The following is a 22,344-nucleotide window of genomic DNA, read 5'->3' as shown; positions in this document are numbered from 1 at the left end:
TGTGTTTATATCAAGTGTGTGACTTAAAGGGGTTCTCTCACTTCAGCAAGTGGCATTTATCATGTAGAGTTAGTTAATACAAGCCACTTACTAATTTATTGTGATTGTCTATATTGCCTCCTTTTGCTGGCTAGATTCATTTTTCATCACATTATACACTGCTTGTTTCCATGGTTATGACCACCCTGCAATCCTTTAGCGGTGGTCTTGCTTGCACACTATAGGAAAAAGTGACGGCCTCTCTGGCGAACAGGACTGTAGGAGCTCACATAGGCTGGTGCTTTTTTCTAGTGTGCAATCACAACCACCGCTGATTATTGTAGGGTGGTCATAACCATGGAAACGAGCACTGTATAATGTGAATCCAGCCAGTAAAGGGAGCAATATGGATAATAACAATACATTAGTAAGTGCCTTGTACTAACTTTCTCTACATAATAAATGCCATTTGTTGAAGTGAGACAACCCCTTTAACCCCTTTAGGACATAGGACGTACCGGTGCGCCCTATTTCCCCCCCCCCCCCCTGTATCGGCGATCGCAGAAAACCGCAGGTCAATTCAGACCTGCGGTTTTCTGCGTTTCCGTCCATTCGGGTGTCCTGTGACCCGATGAACCGGAAAAAGACTGCGATCGGTGGCGTAATTATACACCACCTATCGCAGTCCGAGGATTTGGAGAGGCGGTGCTGGCCCTGGTGCTGAACGCCGCTGTCCAGGGTGCTGATTGGTGCAGGGGAGAGAGGCGCGAGATTCAAACTTCCTGCGCTCCTCCCTCCCCTCCTCTTCCTGTCCAGCACCCTGACCGTGCAGCATCGTCCAGCACCAGCTCCTGCATCCCCCTAATCGGCATCCATCACCCTCTTGCACCCATCGCCACCCAGGTAGGTTAGGGTCAGTGAGGGAGAGGCACCGTTAGGCAGGGAAAGAAGGGAAAAGTAAAAAAAAAGAAAAAGTACTTTTATTCCAAACTTCCATCTATCCATCTAACCCTAACCCAAACCCCCCCCTGCCACTTGCCCCCCCTTCCCACCAGCCTTTTCCCCCTCACCACCACTTTTTTTTTTCTGCGTGCTCTGACTGGCCGGCACTTTTTAGCGTCCGTCCACTGTTAGCGCATCGCCCGCCCCACCACTGATCAGCGTTGTTATCAGCAAGTTTTAACATTTTTTTTTCCTAACACTTGCCCTTTTTTTTTTGCCTTTCTTTAGTACGCTGCCCCCACACACACGCACATATAATAAAGTTTTCCACACACGCACACCTACACGCACACACACCCATGGCCCGCCGGATGTTCTCGGCCGAGGAGGCATACGCCAAGATTGCCTCCAACTCTGAGAGCCCCAGTGAGGATGAGGATGACCCCACATTCCTTTTATCATCCGCATCCTCCTCATCATCATCGGATGACGATGAGCCACCAAGGCGGCGGAGACGCCGCCAGGCAGAGCCAGGGGCCCCTCATGCTAGGGATCCTGTGGCCCACCCTAGTACGAGCCGCCCTGGGGTTCGTACTGGTTTCCCTGCCCACCAAATAAGTCCACCGGAGCCCCCTGCCGATAAACTTAGTTGGTGTCCCCCAGTGGACTTTGAGCCTGAGATTCCGGATTTTGCTGGCAATCCTGGAATCCAGATTCCCACAGTGGGGTTTACTGAAATAGACTATTTTAGTTTTTTTTTCAGTAACCCACTGGTGAATTTGATGGTGGAGCAGACGAATCTGTACGCCCAACAGTTCGTCGCTCAAAACCCAGGCTCAGTTTTGGCTAGACCTGGTGGCTGGACGCCGGTCAGTGCAGCCGAAATGAGGACATTTTGGGGCCTCGTGCTGCATATGGGTCTAGTCCAAAAACCTAGTGTCAGGCAATACTGGAGTGGGGACGTCCTATACCAGACCCCACTGTACAGTATGGTCATGACACGTCACCGGTTTGAGGCCATCCGGAAATGTCTGCATTATTCCGATAATGCAGCATGTCCACCCCGAGGTGATCCTGCCTATGACCGGCTGTATAAGATACGGCCGGTCATCGATTACTTTGGGGCCAAATTCATGGAGGCCTACGTACCTGGAAGGGAGGTCGCGGTTGATGAGTCTCTCGTTGCGTTCAAGGGGAGACTCAGTTTCCGCTAATATATTCCCACAAAGCGGGCGAGGTATGGCGTGAAGCTATACAAAATTTGTGAGAGTACCTCAGGGTACACTTACAAATTTGATCTCTCTGATCAAGTCCTCACGCCATATAACGCCATGCGCAAAACCCGGGCATGGTACAAAAAAGTTGCAGTCTACTTGGTACAGGTTGCCATGTACAACTCTTTTGTACTATCCCGAAGCGCTGGCAGCACAGGGACATTCCTCCAATTCTATGAGGCAGTCCTCAAGGACCTGATCTTTTCGGACCGGGAAAGAGCAGGCCGGAGTACCTCGGGAACTGGAGGCGCCCGGATCGTCCCTGGCCAACACTTTCCATGTGTGGTCCCCCATACTGGAAAGAAGGGACGAACCCAAAAAAAGTGCAGAGTGTGTGACAAGAGGGGGATACGGAAGGACACCACTACTCAATGTGACACGTGCCCTGATCATCCGGGCCTCTGCGTTATCAATTGCTTCAGGGAGTATCACACTTCCATGGAGTACTAAATTTTTATAATCCCCAACAGTCTACTAGAGAACATAAAACACTATGGCTCTCAGACTTTGGAGACACGGAAACAATTTTTCTTTCCCCAAAAAATATTAGTTTTAGTGCAGGCATCCTCAAACTGCGGCCCTCCAGATGTTGTAAAACTATAACTCTCAGCATGCCCAGACAACCTACAGCCATCAGCAGGGCATGGTGGGAATTGTAGTTTTACAACATCTGGAGGGCCGCAGTTTTTCAGGATGCCTGCTTAGTGTCTCCAAAGTCTGAGAGCCATACATATTGGGCATCATCGCGTGTGTAAAAGTCGTCGCTATAAAAATAACTTTTGACCAAACGCCTCGGATGAACGGTGTTAAAAATATAAAATAAAAACTGTGCCAAAACACCCATTTTTGGGCAAAATTTCAATTTGAATCCATTTTGCCGGTAATAAAGCAAGGGTTAACAGCCAAACAAAACTAAATATTTATTGCCCCGATTCTGTAGTTTGCAGAAACACCACATATGTGGTCGTAAATGGCTATATAGCCGCACGGCAGGGCATAGAACGAAGGGAACTCCATACGGTTTCTGGAAGGCATATTTTGATGGACATTTTTTTTTTTGACACCATGTCCCATTAGAAGCCCCCCCCTGATGTAGCCTAGACTAGAAACTCCAAAAAAGTGACCCCATCTAAGAAACTACACCCCTCAAGGTATTCAAAAGTTACTTTACAAACTATGTTAACCCTTTAGGTGTTCCACAAAACTAAATAGTGAATGTAGAAACAATTTTAGAATTACATTTTTTTGTTACATTGCCTCAAAAAAGAGTAATATAGAGCAACCAAAAATCAAATTTACCCCAAAAATAGTCCCAAAACAACAACCACCTTATCCCGTAGTTTCCTAGATGGGGTCACTTTTATGGAGTTTCTACTCTAGGGGTGCATCAGGGGGCTTGAAAGGGTACATGGTGTAAATAAACCAGTCCAGCAAAATCTGCCTTCCAAAAACCATATGGTGTTCCCCTTCTTCTATGTCCTGCCATTTAGCCAAATAGTAGTTTACGACCACATATGGGGTGTTTCTGCAAACTACAGAATCAGGGCAACCCATTTTGAGTTTTGTTTGGCTGTTAACCCATTTTTTTCAGTAATAAAGTAAGGGTTAAAATGGAAAATTTTCAAAAAAAATAGAAATTTCAAAATTGTTTCTCCATCTGCCATTAACTCTTGTGGAACACCTAAAGGGTTAACAAAGTTTGTAAACTGAGTTTTGAATACCTTGAGGGGTGTACTTTCTTATATGGAGTCATTTTTTTGAAATTTCTATTCTAGGGGTGCAACAGGGGGCTTCAAATGGGACATGGTATAAACAAAACCAGTCCTGCCAAATCTGCCTTCTAAAACCCATATGGTGTTCCCCTCCTTCTATGTGCTACCGTTCGGCCAAACAGTAGTTTACGACCACATATGGGGTGTTTTTTCAAAATACAGAATCAGGGCAACCCATTTTGAGTGTTGTTTGGCAGTTAACCCTTGTTTTACTCCTGAAAAAAATTGATTATATTGGAAAATTTTCAAATAAATAGAAATTTCAAAATTGTTTCTCCATCTGCCATTAACTCTTGTGGAAGACCTAAAGGGTTAATAAAGTTTGAAAAAACAGTTTTGAATACCTTGAGGGGTGTAGTTTCTAGAATGGGGTCATTTTTGGGAGGTTTCTATTATCTAAGCCTCACAATATGACTTCAAACCTGAACTGGTCCATAAAAAGTGGGATTTTGAAGATTTCTGAAAAATTTCAAAATTTGCTTCTAAACTTCTAAGCCTTGTAACATCCCCAAAAAATAAAATATCATTCCCAAAATGCTACAAACATGAAGTAGACATATGGGGAATGTAAAGTCATCACAATTTTTGGGGGTATTACTATGTATTACAGAAGTAGAGAAACTGAAACTTTGAAATTTGCTAATTTTTCAAAATTTTTGGTAAAAATTGTATTTTTTTATGCAAAAAAATTAACTTTTTTGACCCAATTTTAGCAGTGTCATGAAGTACAATATGTGACGAAAAAACAATCTCAGAACGGCCTGGGTAAGTCAAAGCTTTTTAAAGTTATGAGCACTTAAAGTGACACTGGTCAGATTTGCAAAAAATGGCCTGGTCCTTAAGGTGAAAATCAGCCCGGTCATTAAGGGGTTGAAGGGCTTCTGTCAGCCCACTAAACCGTTTTTTGTTTTTTTTTTGTTTTTTTTTTACTAATAATCCCTATACTGCGAGCTCTGCATACATAAGTTAAATAATCATTTTGGTTCAGTAGAATTTGATAAAAAGCGATTTTTAAAATATGCAAATTACCTCTGCTGGCCCTGCCTGTTAGCATTCAAAATCTGGTGCCTATCTTCAATCTGCGCAGGCGCACTGAGAGACGGCCACTCCATCCTCAATGCGCCTGCGCCGATGACATCACATCTGCACCCGGCGCAGGCGCATTGAGGAGTGAGCGGCCGCCTCTCAGTGCGCCTGCGCAGATTGAAGATACGTACGGCCGCAGCGCAGGCGCCAGATTTTGAATGCTAACAGGCAGGGCCAGCAGAGAACGATTCCATTCCCTGACCCTGTCAATCACAATGCGGAGGGGGCGTCTTTAGGATCGGAGGATGCGGCTGCTACCAGCAAGTAGCCGCCCTACTTGCTGGTAGCAAGGTAATTTGCATATTTAAATCGCTTTTTATCAAATTCTACTGAACCAAAATGATTATTTAACTTATGTATGTAGAGCTCGCAGTATAGGGATTATTAGTAAACAAAAAAAAAAACGGTTTAGTGGGCTGACAGAAGCCCTTTAAGATTAAGTGACTTAATCTTGTAGTGGGAAACTGTATAATTAGGGGTACAGATAAGGCAATCTTTCACAAAGACGAGGATAATCGAACAGTGTGTTGTTTTCATGGAGTGTCACGGGGTTCCGAAGGTGCACTCGGTCCCCCATTGCCCGCAGAACTGTTGCTTAGCTTTTGGAATGAGGTTCTGTGTTTGACCTCATTCCCAGGGCGGCTTTACTAGCTGCGTGTCTCCTTGGTCCTAAGTCTGCCTTGAGCGCCGAGCTGATCACTCGGTGCTCGACTGGTTGGTCTGTCGGTCATGTGACGCTGGCCACGTCACATGACCCTCACTCCCCACTATAAATACAGGCAGCCTGCTGGCTACAGGTTGCCTGTTAATTTCTAGGTTCCTGGCTATTTGTTGGACTGCTGAATACTTGCCTGATCCTGTTCCTTGACCATCCTTTTGCCTGATCCTCCTGTACTGCGCATCCGTCCTGGTATTGTGACCTCGGCTCCCACCTGACTACTCTCTTAGGACTCCTCTTGTACTTCTCTGCTCTCCTGGTATTTATGACCCCGGCTTCTCCTGACAATTCTCTGCTTGCTCCATTTGTACTTTGCAGCTTTCCTGGTATTGACTCGGTCCGTTCACGTCCTGTTGTTTGTCTGTCTGTCATCCCTGCACTTACTCCAAGTTAGGGATTGCCGTCCAGTTGTCCCCTGTCATTAGGACTCGCGAGGCAAGTAGGCAGGGCCAGGGGTAAGGGTGGAGCGCAGTGGTCACTTCCCTCCCCCCTGTGTGTGTGTGTACGCGACCGTTACATGGAGCTTAAATTTGACATATTGTGGATCGGGTTGATAGATTACTGGCTGAGCTTGTGAAGACCCAGCGGTCATGGTCCACATTGAAACCAATGACAAAGTTAGTAGGTAGGGCCTCCTAAAAAAATATTTTAGGGATTTAGGTCACAAGATCAGGGAAAGGACCTCAAAGGAAGTATTCTCTGAAATAATACCTGTACCACGAGCCACACCAGAAAGGCAGATGGAGATTAGGGAGATTGACAAGTAGCTAAAGAACTGGTGTAGAAAGGAGGGGTTTCGGTCCCTGGAGAACTGGGTTGATTTCTCTGTCGGCTACAGGCTCTATCGTAGGAATCGGCTGCACCTCATAGGGGAAGGGGCAGCTGTTTTGGTGGAGAAGACGTCTAGAAGGTTGAAGGAATGTATAAAATAGGGACTGGGGGAGGGTAATTACATTATAGGAGGGGAAGATAGAGACCTGGGGTGAGATAATAGAACTGGGGGAGGAATGTAGGGAGGGACTAAAACAGTTCATAATGAAATTTGTAGGGTAAAAAATACAAAAACCTCTTAATTGTATGTATACTAATGCCAGAATCCTGACTAATTAAACCAGTGAACTGGAATTAGTAATGTCTAAGGAGGACTATGGTGATGGATCATGTGACGGACCATGTGATGAACGTAGTGACGTCATCAAAGGTCCTATTCCTCACAAAAGAAGACAGAAGAGATGCCGGCTGCGCGAACAAGTGGATTAAGGTGAGTTAAATAATTTTATAATTTTTTTTAACCCCTCCAGCCCTATTCCACTATGCATTCTGTGTTCAGAATGCTATCATTTTCCCTTATAACCATGTTATAAGGGAAAATAATAATGATCGGGTCCCCATTCCAATCGTCACCTAGCAACCGTGCATGAAAATCACACTGCATCCGCACTTGCTTGCGGATGCTCATTTCTATAGGAGGAGCATGCTGCGATTTTTACGCAATGCACAAGCGATGCGTGAAAATCACCGCTCATGTGCACAGCCCCATAGAATGCAATGCGTGAAATCTCACCAGTGTTAAAGGGGCCTAAGCCTCGCATTAGGGTGAGGGTGCTGGCGGGTTGTCATGAATCTGTCCCAGGCCTTTGAGAGTGTTGCCCTGCCTCTGTTGGACCTGCTGTGTGTTCCCCTCGTTTCCCCTCCTCGGTTGCCCAAGGAACTATGTACTCTGCTGCCAGTGTATTGGCCAGTGGAGCAATTGTTCCACAAGCACCTTCTGGTATTGCACCATTTTGTTAGTTCTCTCCACCACAGGAATGAGAAGTTCTCTTTGTAGAGGGGGTCGAGAAGGGTGAACAACCAGCAATAGGTGTTGGCCAAAATGCGTATAACGCGAGAGTCATGGGGAAGGCAGCATAACATAAAGTCAGCCATGTGGTCCAGAGTCCCAACAGACAAGACTTCGCTGTCCTCATCAGGAGGATGACTCTCAATCTCCTCACCCTTTTTCTCCTCTTCGGCCCATCCACGCTGAACAAATGGAATAAACCTGCTGTGGGTACTACCCTCTGTAGCGGAGGCAACTGTCTCCTCCTCATCATCATCATCCAATTCGCGTTGAGAAGATGAATGGAGAGTGGTCTCGCTATCATCCTGTGTACTGTCTTCCCCCATTTCCACCTCTTCCACATGCAAGGTGTCCTCCTTCATTGTGAGCAGCGAGCATTTCAGTAGACACAGAAGTGGGATGGTTACGCTGATAATAGCGGCATCGCCGCTCACCATCTGTGTTGATTCCTCAAAGTTGCGTTAAACCTCACAGTGGTCAGACATCCATGCCCACTCGTCATTTGTGAAGAGCGGAATCTGACTGTAAAGGCGACGACCATGTTGCAGCTGGTATTCCACTACTGCCCTCTGCTGCTCACAAAACTTGGCCAACATGTGGAACGTGGAGTTCCAGCACCTGATCACGTCGCACAACAGTCGGTGAGCTGGCAATTGCAAGCGCTGCTGCAGGGTTGCCAGACCGGCGGCAGCTGTAGATGACTTTCGGAAATGGGCAAACACACACGTGGTGCACCTTCACCAGTAGCTCAGGCAAATTGGGGTAGGTTTTGAGAAACCGCTGAATCACTAAGTTGAACACTTGGGTCACGGATGGTATGTGTGTGAGCTTGCCGAGCTCCAAAGCCGCCACCAAGTTACGGCCATTATCAGACACAACAATGCATGGTTCTAGATTGAGAGTGTCAGCTCAGTCTGGTCCCTTATACCCTGCCACTGCGGTGGTGTGCTGTTTGTCACCTAAACATATTAGTTTCAGCACGGCCTGTTGCCGCTTCCTCACTGCATTGCTACACTGCTTCCAGCTACTGACTGATTGCTAACTGGTGCTGCAAGATGAGAATTCAGAGATGGAAGTGGAGGAGGAGGTGGAGGAGAAGAAGAGGGGGTTGCAGCCACTATTGGAGGCGGAAATCCTGATGGAAGTAAGGCCCACAATTAGGGATGAGCGAACCCGAACATTTTAGTAAAAGTCCGGGTTCGGTGTTCGTCGTTTTCTTGGTGCTTTTTGAAAGGCTGCAAAGCAGCCAATCAACAAGCGTCATACTACTTGCCCCACAAGGCCATCACAGCCATGCCTACTATTGGCATGGCTGTGATTGGCCAGTGCAGCATGTGACCCAGCCTCTATTTAAGCTGGAGTCACGTAGCGCTGCACGTCACTCTGCTGTGCTTAGTGTAGGGAGAGGTTGCAGCTGCGACGTTAGGGCGAGATTAAGCAGTGATTAACTCCTCCAAAACACTTAAGTCAGTGATCGATCTACAGCTGTGGATCATTGAACTGCTGCTATTCAAATGCTCACTGTTTTTAGGCTGCCCAGAGCGTTTTTCAGTCACTTTTTTCTGGGGTGATCAGTGCCCATTTTGTGGCTTGTGGTGCGCCAGCACAAGCTGCCACCAAGTCCATTTAACCATCAATAGTGTGGTTATTTTTTGCTATATCCTACATCAGGGGCAAGCTGCCACCAAGTCCATTTAACCATTAATAGTGTGGTTATTTTTTGGCTATATCCTACATCAGGGGCAAGCTGCCACCAAGTCCATTTAACCATCAATAGTGTGGTTATTTTTTTGCTATATCCTACATCAGGGGCAAGCTGCCACCAAGTCCATTTAACCATCAATAGTGTGGTTATTTTTTGGCTATATCCTACATCAGGGGCAAGCTCCACCTTGCACATGCTGGACTGTGCGAGCAGCAGCAGGCCATAGTGGAGTTTCAGCTGCAGCACGCACGGGTCAGTTGCACTGCGGAACAGCACCACTTCACCACCAATGACTGGGCCTCCATGCGAGACCTGTGTGCCCTGTTGCGCTGTTTCGAGTACTCCACCAACATGGCCAGTGGCGATGACGCCGTTATCAGCGTTACAATACCACTTCTATGTCTCATTGAGAAAACACTTAGGGCGATGATGGAAGAGGAGGTGGCCCAGGAGGAGGAGGAGGAAGAGGGGTCATTTTTTGCACTTTCAGGCCAGTCTCTTCGAAGTGACTCAGAGGGAGGTTTTTTGCAACAGCAGAGGCCAGGTACAAATGTGGCCACACAGGGCCCACTACTGGAGGACGAGGAGGACGAGGATGAGGAGGAGGTGGAGGAGGATGAGGATGAAGCATGTTCACAGCGGGGTGGCACCCAACGCAGCTCGGGCCCATCACTGGTGTGTGGCTGGGGGGAAACGCAGGACGATGACGATACGCCTCCCACAGAGGACAGCTTGTCCTTACCTCTGGGCAACCTGGCACACATGAGCGACTACATGCTGCAGTGCCTGCGCAACGACAGCAGAGTTGCCCACATTTTAACGTGTGCGGACTACTGGGTTGCCACCCTGCTGGATCCCCGGTACAAAGACAATGTGCCCACCTTACTTCCTGCACTGGAGCGTGATAGGAAGATGCGCGAGTACAAGCGCACGTTGGTAGACGCGCTACTGAGAGCATTCCCAAATGTCACAGGGGAACAAGTGGAAGCCCAAGGCGAAGGCAGAGGAGGTGCAAGAGGTCGCCAACGCAGCTGTGTCACGGCCAGCTCCTCTGAGGGCAGGGTTAGCATGGCAGAGATGTGGAAAAGTTTTGTCACCATGCCACAACTAACTGCACCACCACCTGATACGGAACGTGTTAGCAGGAGGCAACATTTCACTAACATGGTGGAACAGTACCTGTGCACACCCCTCCACGTACTGACTGATGGTTCGGCCCCATTCAACTTCTGGGTCTCCAAATTGTCCACGTGGCCAGAGCTAGCCTTTTATGCCTTGGAGGTGCTGGCCTGCCCGGCAGCCAGCGTTTTGTCTGAACGTGTATTCAGCACGGCAGGGGGCGTCATTACAGACAAACGCAGCCGCCTGTCTACAGCCAATGTGGACAAGCTGACGTTCATAAAATTGAACCAGGCATGGATCCCACAGGACCTGTCCATCCCTTGTGCAGATTAGACATTAACTACCTCCCCTTAACCATATATTATTGTACTCCAGGGCACTTCCTCATTCAATCCTATTTTTATTTTCATTTTACCATTATATTGCGGGGCAACCCAAAGTTGAATGAATCCTCTGTCTGGGTGCCGGGGCCTAAAAATATCTGACAGTGGCCTGTTCTAGTGGTGGGTGACATGAAGCCTGATTCTCTGCTCTGACATGAAGACTGATTCTCTTCTGAGTCGCTGACATGAAGCCTGAATCTCTGTTATGGGACCTCTCTCCTCTGCCTGGGTGCCGGGGCCTAAATACTGTATATGACAATGGACTGTTCCAGTGTTGGGTGACGTGAAGCCTGATTCTCTGCTATGACATGAAGACTGATTCTCTGCTGACATGAAGCCAGATTCTATGTTATGGGACCTCTCTCCTCTGCCTGGGTGCCGGGGCCTAAATATCTGACAATGGACTGTTACAGTGGTGGGTGACGTGAAGCCTGATTCTCTGCTATGACATGAAGACTGATTCTCTGCTGACATGAAGCCAGATTCTCTGTTATGGGACCTCTCTCCTCTGCCTGGGTGCCGGGGCCTAAATATCTGACAATGGACTGTTCCAGTGTTGGGTGACGTGAAGCCTGATTCTCTACTATGACATGAAGACTGATTCTCTGCTGACATGAAGCCAGATTCTATGTTATGGGACCTCTCTCCTCTGCCTGGGTGCCGGGGCCTAAATATCTGACAATGGACTGTTACAGTGGTGGGTGACGTGAAGCCTGATTCTCTGCTATGACATGAAGACTGATTCTCTGCTGACATGAAGCCAGATTCTCTGCTATGGGACCTCTCTACAATTGATATTGGTTAATTTTTATTTATTTTATTTTTATTCATTTCCATATCCACATTTGTTTGCAGGGGATTTAACTACATTTTGCTGCCTTTTGCAGCCCTCTAGCCCTTTCCTGGGCTGTTTTACAGCCTTTTTAGTGCCGAAAAGTTCGGGTCCCCATTGACTTCAATGGGGTTTGGGTTCGGGACGAAGTTCGGGTCGGGTTCGGATCCCGAACCCGAACATATCCGGGAAGTTCGGCCGAACTTCTCGAACCCGAACATCCAGGTGTTCGCTCAACTCTACCCACAATCCTTGGCGTCGGTAGCACCTGTGCCATCACAGGTTTCGACTAGCTTCCGGCCTCCACAATGTTCATCCAGTGTGCCGTCAGGGAAATGTAGCATCCCTGGCCACAAGCACTTGTCCATGTGTCAGTCATTAAGTGGACCTTCTTAATCAGTTTGTTGGTCAGGGCACGGGTGATGTATGGGACACATGCTGGTGTAAGGCTGGGACTGCACACTGGGAAAAATAGTGGCGGCAGGGGTCTGAGTAATGAGGGACAGCCGCCGCCATCAGGCTGCGGAAAGCCTCCATGTCCACAAGCCTAAATGGCATCATTTCCAGGGCAAGCAATTTGGAAAGGTGCGTATTTAGTGCTATGGCCTGTGGGTGGGTGGCTGGGTATTTGCGCTTTAGTTCTAAGGTCTAGGGTATGGACATCTATACGCTGCATTGGGACACAGAAGTGGATGTGCTAGCTGATGGTGCTTGAGAAGGTCCAGGTGCAGGGCGGGAGGCATCCGGGCCTGCGTCTTGGACAGGGGATTAGTCAGCACATAAAACAGGGGAAGAGGAGGCAGTGGTGTGACCTGCAGACACTGATTGTGGACCCAGGTGTTCGGCCGACCTATTAGGGTGCTTTGATGCCATGTGGCGGATAATGCTGGTGGTGGTGAGGTTGATAGTGTTCACGCCCCTGCTCATTTTGGTACGGGACAGGTTGCAAATGACAATTCTTTTATCATCCGCAGTTTCCTCAAAAAAGCGACAGACTGCGAACACCTACCGCTTGGCAAGGGAGATTGTCCAAGAGGGTGCTCCGGGGAACAGTTGCGGGCCTGTTTGGTGTGGCCTGTTTGGTCTGCCTCTTTCAGCCTGTTGCGGTGCTGCAGATCCCTCCCCCTCTGTACTGCTCTCCTCACTCGGCTTGCCACCTTCCCAGGTTGGGTCAGTGAATTCATCGTCCACCACCTCCTCTTCCACTTCCTCACTATGGTCATCCTCCTGACTTTTTGACCTAACAAGAACCTCACTTATTGACAACTGTGTCTTATCCTCATCATCAACCTCTAATTGCCGTTGACTTATTGGTAATTGTGTCTCATCATCATCCACCTCGTGAAACACTAATTGCCATTCCCCACTTTCATCTTCTTCTAACTGTGGATGCTCAAGAGTTTGGGCATCGTTGCCCACGATCTCCTCATGTCCCTTTCCAAGCGGGCTTGGCAAGAGGCACAAATCAAGGAATGGCGATGAAAATAGCTCCTCTGAATATCCGAGTGTGGGATCACTTGTTTGGCAAGACTCTCCATGGTGGGAGGAAGAAGGATCAGGGTGAGGATTCTGTTGACCAGACTCTTTGCTACTGAAACTGGACTTTGTGTAAGACAGGGTGGTGCTTAACCGACTGAAAGCATTATCTGCTGCAATCCAACCAACCACCCCGAGAGTGGTGTCCTGCGCCGCCTTGCAAACTGGGACATGAAGCTAGGTATCGTAGATGAGTTTGTTTCTTGTGCTCTGGCAGCAGGCACAGTTTCACCGCGCCCCGTGCCACGGCCTCTGCGTGCACCATCAGCAGCATGGCCACTTCCATGTCCCTTACTGCTCGCCTTGATCATAGTAAATGGTATATATGCTTGCAAGTATGTCACATGTACAGTAGCGCAGGTTTTGTAAGTGTATACGCAAATAAATTAAACTGAATGTCACTGCTATTTAGGATGTGCAAATGTTGTACAGGAGATGTAGCACAGGTAATGTCGCTGCTGTCACCAGAGGCTAATAAAAAATTACACTGAATGTCACAGCTATTTGGGATGCGCAACCGTTATACTGGAGATGTAGCGCAGGTAATGTTGCTGTTGTCACCAGCGGCTAATAAAAAATTACAGGGAATGTCACAGCTATTTGGGATGAGCAAACATTATACAGGAGATGTAGCGCAGGTAATGTTGCTGCTGTCCTCAGTGGTTTATCAAAATTACATGGAATGTCGCAGCTATTCGGGATGCAAAAAGTTACACAGGAGATGCAGGGTAGGTAGTGTAACTGTGTGCAGCGCACACCGTCTACGTAAAAAATACACTGGATGTCACAGATATTTTTAGCATGCGCACATGTTAAATAGGAGATGTAGCCCAGATAATGTCGCTGTCTGCAACGTCTACAGAAAAAGTACACTGGATGTCTCAGATATTTTTAGGCTGCGCACACGTTACACAGGAGATGTAGCGCAGATAATGTTGCTGTCAGCAGCGGCCAAACAATTTCAAGCTATTTAGTGCAGGTTGCTCTAAAAATATATATTGCTGCCAGACACAACAATATTCCTTAAAAGGACTTTTGGGTCTCTAACAATTGCACGCAATTTAGCGCAGGTTGCACTAAAAATATATATTGCTGCCAGACACAACAATAGTCCTTAAAAGGACTTTTGGGTCTCTAACACCAACCCTGCCTAACCCAAAAATTTAATTCAATTACCTACACTATCTTTTCCTCCTACAGCACAGCTCTCCCTGACTAAGATTGGCCGATCCACGTGTCATCGGGTGCTTCATAGCACTCGATGACGCGTTCCGGCCAGCCAATCACTGTAATGCCAGTAACCAACATGGCTACGGCATTACAGCAAGTGGCAGTATTTACCTGCACGTTTATTGGCTGCGTAGCAGCCAACAAGCTTGCAGGGAGGAGACTCGAGCATGGCGCTCGAGCACACGCGGTATTCGGCCGAACACCGCGATGTGCCAAGCATCGCAATGCTCGAGCCGAACTTGTGTTCGGCCGAGCATGCTCAATCATCACTAATCTAAATCCTTTTTAAAACTGTCCACTGTTCCTGTTTTGACCACGTCCTGAGGAAGTCTATTCCACAGATTTACAGTTCTTACAGTAAAGAAGCTATGACGCTTCTGGAGACTGAACCTTTTCTTCTCCAGTCGGAGGCAGTGCCCCCTTGTCTTTTGAGGGCATTTTACATGGAACAGTTTTTGACCGTATTTTTTGTATGGCCCATTTATATATTTGTATAGGTTAATTATGTCCCCACTTAGACGTCTCTTCTCAAGACTAAATGAATTCAATTATTTTAATCTTTCTTCATAATTAAGACCCTTCATGCCCCTTATAAGTTTTGTCGCTCTCCTCTGTACTTTTTCCAGCTGCAGTGCATCCTTTCTATGGACTGGTGCCCAGAACTAAACTGCATATTCCAAATGAGGCCGCACCAACACTTTGTAAAGTGGTAATTACATTACTGCCCCGTGAGTTCATGCCTCGTTTTATGCATGACAATATCCTGGTGTCCTTAGAAGCAGCTGATTGACATCGTATGCTGTTATTTAACCACCTCAGCCCCCAGTGCTTAAACACCCTGAAAGACCAGGCCACTTTTTTACACTTCTGACCTACACTACTTTTACCGTTTATTGCTCGGTCATGCAACTTACCAACCAAATGAATTTTACCTCCTTTTCTTCTCACTAATAGAGCTTTCATTTGGTGGTATTTCATTGCTGCTGACATTTTTACTTTTTTTGTTATTAATCGAAATTTAACGATTTCTTTGCAAAAAAATGACATTTTTCACTTTCAGTTGTAAAATTTTGCAAAAAAAACGAGATCCATATAGAAATTTTGCTCTAAATTTATTGTTCTACATGTCTTTGATAAAAAATAATATTTGGGTAAAAAAAAAATGGTTTGGGTAAAAGTTATAGCGTTTACAAACTATGGTACAAAAATGTGAATTTCCGCTTTTTGAAGCACCTGTCATGTTTCCTGAGGTCCTACAATGCCCAGACAGTACAAACACCCCACAAATGACCCCATTTCGGAAAGTACACACCCTAAGGTATTCGCTGATGGGCATAGTGAGTTCATAGAACTTTTTATTTTTTGTCACAAGTTAGCGGAAAATGATGATTTTTTTTTTTTTCTTACAAAGTCTCATATTCCACTAACTTGTGACAAAAAATAAAAAGTTCTATGAACTCACTATGCCCATCACGAAATACCTTGGGGTCTCTTCTTTCCAAAATGGGGTCACTTGTGGGGTAGTTATACTGCCCTGGCATTCTAGGGGCCCAAATGTGTGGTAAGGAGTTTGAAATCAAATTCTGTAAAAAATGACCAGTGAAATCCGAAAGGTGCTTTTTGGAATATGGGCCCCTTTGCCCACCTAGTCTGCAAAAAAGTGTCACACATCTGGTATCTCCGTATTCAGTAGAAGTTGGGGAATGTGTTTTGGGGTGTCTTTTTACATATACCCATGCTGGGTGAGATAAATATCTTGGTCAAATGCCAACTTTGTATAAAAAAATGGGAAAAGTTGTCTTTTGACAAGATATTTCTCTCACCCAGCATGGGTATATGTAAAATGACACCCCAAAACACATTCCTCAACTTCTCCTGAGTACGGCGATACCAGATGTGTGGCACTTTTTTGCAGCCTAGGTGGGCAAAGGGGCCCATATTCCAAAGAGCACCTTTCGGATTTCACTGGTCATTTTTTACAGAATTTGATTTCAAACACCTTACCACACATTTGGGCCCCTAGAATGCCAGGGCAGTATAACTACCCCACAAGTGACCCCATTTTGGAAAGAAGAGACCCCAAGGTATTCGCTGATGGGCATAGTGAGTTCATGGAAGTTTTTATTTTTTGTCACAAGTTAGTGGAATATGAGACTTTGTATGGAAAAAAATAAATAAAAAATCATCATAATTTTCCACTAACTTGTGACAAAAAATAAAAAATTCTAGGAACTCGCCATGCCCCTCACGGAATACCTTGGGGTGTCTTCTTTCCAAAATGGGGTCACTTGTGGGGTAGTTATACTGCCCTGGCATTTTCCAGGGGCCCTAATGTGTGGTAAGTAGGTAAATGACCTGTGAAATCCTAAAGGTGCTCTTTGGAATATGGGCCCCTTTGCCCACCTAGGCTGCAAAAAAGTGTCACACATCTGGTATCTCCGTACTCAGGAGAAGGTGGGGAATGTGTTTTGGGGTGTCATTTTACATATACCCATGCTGGGTGAGAGAAATATCTTGGCAAAAGACAACTTTTCCCATTTTTTTTATACAAAGTTGGCATTTGACCAAGATATTTATCTCACCCAGCATGGGTATATGTAAAATGACACCCCAAAACATATTCCCCAACTTCTGCTGAATACGGAGATACCACATGTGTGACACTTTTTTGCAGCCTAGGTGGGCAAAGGGGCCCAAATTCCTTTTAGGAGGGCATTTTTAGACATTTGGATACCAGACTTCTTCTCACGCTTTGGGGCCCCTAAAATGCCAGGGCAGTATAAATACCCCACATGTGACCCCATTTTGGAAAGAAGACACCCCAAGGTATTCAATGAGGGGCATGGCGAGTTCATTGAAAAAAAAAAATTTGGCACAAGTTAGCGGAAATTGATATTTTTTATTTTTTTCTCACAAAGTCTCCCGTTCCGCTTACTTGGGACAAAAATTTCAATCTTTCATGGACTCAATATGCCCCTCACGGAATACCTGGGGGTGTCTTCTTTCCGAAATGGGGTCACATGTGGGGTATTTATACTGCCCTGGCATTCTAGGGGCCCTAAAGCGTGAGAAGAAGTCTGGAATATAAATGTCTAAAAAATTTTACGCATTTGGATTCCGTGAGGGGTATGGTGAGTTCATGTGGGATTTTATTTTTTGACACAAGTTAGTGGAATATGAGACTTTGTAAGAAAAAAATAATAATAATTCCGCTAACTTGGGCCAAAAAAATGTCTGAATGGAGCCTTACAGAGGGTGATCAATGACAGGGGGGTGATCAATGACAGGGGGGTGATCAATGACAGGGGGGTGATCAGAGAGTCTATATGGGGTGATCACCCCCCTGTCATTGATCACCCCCCTGTAAGGCTCCATTCAGATGTCCGTATGTGTTTTGCGGATCCGATCCATGTATCCGTGGATCCGTAAAAATCATACGGACATCTGAATGCAGCATGACAGGGGGGGGGTGATCAATGACAGGGGGGGGTGATCAATGACAGGGGGGTGATCAGGGAGTCTGAATGGGGTGATCACCCCCCCCCTGGAAGGCTCCAGGGAGACGCCTGTATGTGTTTTGTGGATCCGATCCATCTATCAGTGGATCCGTAAAAATCATGCGGACATCTGAATGGAGCTTTACAGGGGGTTGATCAATGACAGGGGTGTAATCAATGACAGGGGGGTGATCAGGGAGTCTATATGAGGTGATAACCACAGTCATTGATCACGCCCCTGTAAGGCTTCATTCAGACGTCCGTATGCGTTTTGCGGATCCGATCCATCTATCAGTGGATCCGTAAAAATGATGCGGACATCTGAATGGAGCTTTACAGGGGGTTGATCAATGACAGGGGTGTAATCAATGACAGGGGGGTGATCAGGGAGTCTATATGGGGTGATAACCACAGTCATTGATCACGCCCCTGTAAGGCTTCATTCAGACGTCCGTATGCGTTTTGCGGATCCGATCCATCTATCAGTGAATCCGTAAAAATCATGCGGACATCTGAATGGAGCTTTACAGGGGGTTGATCAATGACAGGGGTGTAATCAATGACAGGGGGGTGATCAGGGAGTCTATATGGGGTGATCACCACAGTCATTGATCACGCCCCTGTAAGGCTTCATTCAGACGTCCGTATGCGTTTTGCGGATCCGATCCATCTATCAGTGGATCCGTAAAAATCATGCGGACATCTGAATGGAGCTTTACAGGGGGTTGATCAATGACAGGGGTGTAATCAATGACAGGGGGGTGATCAGGGAGTCTATATGGGGTGATAACCACAGTCATTGATCACGCCCCTGTAAGGCTTCATTCAGACGTCCGTATGCGTTTTGCGGATCCGATCCATCTATCAGTGGATCCGTAAAAATCATGCGGACATCTGAATGGAGCTTTACAGGGGGTTGATCAATGACAGGGGGGTAATCAATGACAGGGGGGTGATCAGGGAGTCTATATGGGGTGATCAGGGGTGATCAGGGGCTAATAAGGGGTTAATAAGTGACGGGGGGGGGTGTAGTGTAGTGTAGTGGTGCTTGGTGGTACTTTACTGAGCTACCTGTGTCCTCTGGTGGTCGATCCAAACAAAGGGGACCACCAGAGGACCAGGTAGCAGGTATATTAGACGCTGTTATCAAAACAGCGTCTAATATACCTGTTAGGGGTTAAAAAAAACACATCTCCAGCCTGCCAGCGAACGATCGCCGCTGGCAGGCTGGAGATCAACTCTCTTACCTTCCGTTCCTGAGTTCACAGGAAGTCTCGGCTCGCGCGAGATGACGCGTATATGCGTGACTCTGCGCAGGGCTGCCACCTCCGGAACGTGAATCTGCGTTAGGCGGTCCGGAGGTGGTTAATCTATCATCTACAAGGACACCCAAATCCTTCTCTATAAGTGACTCTCCCAGTGTTACATCACCTAGGACCTATGAGGCACGGAGATTATTACTACCAAAATGAATAACTCTACATTTATCCACATTGAACCTCATTTGCCAAGTTGATGCCCAATCACTCAGAGTGTTCAAGTCAGCTTGTAGTTTATGGACATCTTCCATAGACTGTACAGTACTACATAGCTTGGTGTCATCTGCAAAAATAGAAATGGTGCTATTAATCCCGTCCTCGATATCATTAATAAATAAATTAAATAATAGAGGGCCCAGCACTGAACCTTGGGGTACACCACTTATAACCCGGGACCATTCTGAATATGAATCACAACTCTCTGGACATGGTCCTTCAGCCAGTTTTCAATCCAATTACAAACTATACTTTCCAAGCCTATAGATCTATAATTACTTGTGAGAGACCTACATCATTTAATGAATATGGGCACCACATTTGCCTTATTTAACTTATCTTGGACCATATGTACAGTTAGCCAATTGAGTATATTACTGGATGTACTAACAGCCCCAGCACCACAGATATTAGTTTGAGTGTTGGTTGAGAACCAAAGTGCTTGTGTGCTCGAGTTGAACACTTCCCAATGCTTGGGTGCTCTACAGAGCACCCGTGTACAATGGAATTCAATGGGAGAATCCTAGCATTAAGGAGTCCTTGCTCTGACTCCATATATAGCTATGTCCATGTATGGAATCAGTGCTTCGGGACACCCAGTGTATTTAAATCTAATTTAGCCTCTGTTGAGGAAGGGTTGAGACGTATGCATATATATCCATGCATGCCTGCAAACACGTGCGGGCATGTATGGTATATATATGCATACATTAACCACCGCATCATGGGGTAATGTGCGCAGATGTGCCCAGCATCTGCGCACGTCTGCCCATGGTGATCCCCAGGGGCTCATGGTGGCCCCTGTGGGAAATATGTGGTCCCTGGAAGCTGTGCCCCCTTATAATCCCCCTTATATTAGTATATATGTGTCCCCTTATAGTTAGTATATATTTCCTGTATGACCGTGTATATATTGGCCCTGTATGGCAAGTGGGGACATATGCATGTCCCCTGTATGTGATTGCCCAGATATATGCGAGGGTGTGTGTGTATATATAGATATGTGTGTATGTATTTGCACACGTGTCTATGTATATACACTTATGTCAGCATGACAGTATGTATGTGGGCTTATTGCTGCCCATTCATACCCCCGGTTTTGTATGTGTATGTGTTTATAGATGTGCCCCAAGCATCTGTGGATATATATATATGTATATATGCAATTCCAACTGTTATCAACAGAGTTGTTTAGAGAAAAACTTGTGTTGATAGCCTGTAGGATAACAGCTGATTAGCATCTAGTCCCCTTTTGTTCAGGCCCAAAGCAATCAGACTCTTTGGCACCGTTTGTGAGGGGACCTTCTAACCAGAGACATCAAAACCTGTTTTCCACACCTCTGCCCCATGGCCATGCCCATTACTCCCAGCATTTTTGGGACTAGGCGGGGGGGGGGACTAAGGCACACTATGATGTCACATGCCTGAGGAAGGAGGAGGGGGTTGCTTTTGGGCTATAAAACCCCAAATCGGACAGAGGTGCGGCCTCTTGCAACCAGACTAGAATCAGAGACACATGGGAGAGAGCAGCTCCATGATGCTGGAAGAATTAAGTATATCCCCTGACCCCCGATCGCTATATCTCTCCCCTGGTTAACCCACACCCCTGGTCCTGTAACCCCTATATTTGTGTCCCTGATGTGCACCTTGGGCCCTGCCTTATTACCCTTGCCCCTGATGTGTACCCTGGGCCCTGATTTACCCTTGCCGTGTTACTGGACACCCTGATCCCCCAAACCCTTGCCTTATTGTATCCTTGTTTGTACCCCTGATCCTGTGCCACTGGTTCCCTGATCCTGTGCCCCTGATTGTATTTGTGGTTCAGTTACACCCCCCTGATGACCCCCACTGTATCTCACCCCATTGTTAACCCTTTGTGTTTGTGGTCGGCTTACACCCCTGTAAGGCCACCGTTAACCCTCGGCGTACCCCATAGGGAGAGTATAGGACCAGATGGGTGGGTTATTGTTAATATTACTTGTATGTGTGAACTGTATAGTTAGTTTGTGGGTGGAATTTGGGAACGTGTAGTGTAGTTGAGTTCTGTATATTTAGTGCTGTATTGTTAGTGTATTGCGTAGTGTATTGTTAATAAATAGCGTTATATTTGTAACTATCTGTGTAACGTGTAGTTATTGGCGATAGTTAGTTAGTAAGGCGCATGCAGCTAGTGTAGCGATCAGTGTAAAGCATAGCGAAGGTAAGGTATTGTTATATAAAGGCATAAATAGGCAGAGTTATCAATAGACGGCTCCTCCTATTTATGAATAATAATTATCGATATTTGCATAAATATTGGTGATTAATATTCCCCCTTTACAGCCTCTATTTCTGAAATGTTTCTGGAAGGATTCAAACTCACAACCTTCTACATTACAGCCAAGAATCTTAACCACCATAGAGCTGCATGGCCAATTACTATTTAAAAAAAGCTGTATAAGTATTCCTATACAGCAAAAGTCTCTTTTTTTTTTAAAATAACTTGCCATGCAGCTGTATAATGTGGTGGCTAACATTCTCGGCTGTAATGTAGAAGGTTGTGAGTTCAAATCCTGTCAGAAACTTTTCAGAAATAGAAGCTAAATTTAATTTAAACATATATTTATAAGTTTTTAATAAGACGGAAGAAGCCAGCAGCACACCATTAAGATAAAAATACACGTGCGGTTTATTCACCCAGTGTCATGTAGCAGCGACGTTTCAACCGCTTGTTGCGGTCTTTCTCAAGCGTGCATGTGCACATGTGTTACAACCACAATATATATAGGTGTATCAATTCATAATACAAAAAATCCAATTAACTATGAAAGTGAACAAAATTCATAATAAATCACATTTAAAAAATATACAAATTCATCCATATCAATGTGAAAAATACATAATTGGAATAAAG

The sequence above is a fragment of the Bufo bufo genome, chromosome 6 (genome assembly GCF_905171765.1).
Source record: "Bufo bufo chromosome 6, aBufBuf1.1, whole genome shotgun sequence".
Classification (NCBI taxonomy): Eukaryota; Metazoa; Chordata; class Amphibia; order Anura; family Bufonidae; genus Bufo; species Bufo bufo.
Note: the sequence above shows the minus strand (reverse complement) of the source record.